This window comes from Arachis hypogaea, chromosome 19, assembly GCF_003086295.3.
Source record: "Arachis hypogaea cultivar Tifrunner chromosome 19, arahy.Tifrunner.gnm2.J5K5, whole genome shotgun sequence".
In the NCBI taxonomy this organism is placed as follows: Eukaryota; Viridiplantae; Streptophyta; class Magnoliopsida; order Fabales; family Fabaceae; genus Arachis; species Arachis hypogaea.
This window is the reverse complement of record NC_092054.1, coordinates 67,248,436-67,249,534: the sequence shown is the minus strand read 5'-3', so window position 1 is coordinate 67,249,534 and position 1,099 is coordinate 67,248,436. Positions and strand designations below refer to the sequence as shown.

At 39.9% G+C, this 1,099-nt stretch overlaps 1 non-coding gene across 1 annotated transcript; it reads right to left on the bottom strand.

The window, feature by feature from the left end:
* Nucleotides 1-575: 575 nt before the first annotated feature.
* LOC112780877 (small nucleolar RNA R71) lies at nt 576-683 on the bottom strand. The gene has a single exon (XR_003191685.1). It is a non-coding gene; the product is annotated as a small nucleolar RNA R71 (small nucleolar RNA).
* Nucleotides 684-1,099: the final 416 nt, after the last annotated feature.

Below are 1,099 nucleotides of genomic sequence, written 5' to 3'. Positions count from 1 at the left end.
GGATCCCTATTAATATTATTTTTCTGTTCCCTCTTTTTCATATGAGCAGGAGCAAGGACAAGAATATTCTTGTTGAAGCAGATCCAGAACCTGAAAGGACTCTGAAGAGAAAACTAAGAGAAGCTAAATTACAACAATCCAGCAAGCACCTTTCAGAAATTTTCGAACAAAAAGAGGAGATGGCAGCTGAAAATAATAATAATGCAAGGAGGATGCTTGGTGACTTTACTGCACCTAATTCTAATTTACATGGAAGAAGCATCTCCATCCCCACCATTGGAGCAAACAATTTTGAGATGAAACCTCAATTAGTTTCTCTGTTGCAGCAGAACTGCAAGTTCCATGGACTTCCATCTGAAGATCCTTTTCAGTTCTTAATTGAATTTTTGCAGATCTGTGATACTGTTAAGACTAATGGAGTAGATCCTGAAGTCTACAGGCTTATGCTTTTCCCGTTTGCTGTAAGAGACAAAGCTGGAGTGTGGTTGAACTCTCAGCCCAAAGATAGCCTGAACTCTTGGGATAAGCTGGTCACGGCTTTCTTAGCCAAGTTTTTTCCTCCTCAAAAGTTGAGCAAGCTTAGAGTGGATGTTCAAACCTTCAGACAGAAAGAAGGTGAATCCCTCTATGAAGCTTGGGAGAGATACAAGCAACTGACTAAAAAGTGTCCTTCTGACATGCTTTTAGAATGGACCATCCTGGATATATTCTATGATGATCTCTCTGAATTAGCTAAGATGTCATTGGATACTTCTGCAGGTGGATCCATTCACCTAAAAAAAACACCTGTAGAAGCTCAAGAACTTATTGACATGGTTGCTAATAACCAGTTCATATACACTTCTGAGAGGAATCCTGTGAGTAATGGGACGCCTCAGAAGAAGGGAGTTCTTGAAATTGATACTCTGAATGCCATACTGGCTCAGAATAAAATATTGACTCAATAAGTCAATATGATTTCTCAGAGTCTGAATAGAATGCAAGCTGCATCCAACAGTACTCGAGAGGCATCTTCTGAAGAAGAAGCTTATGATCCTGAAAACCCTGCAATAGCAGAGGTGAATTACATGGGTGAACCCTATGGAAACACCTATAATCC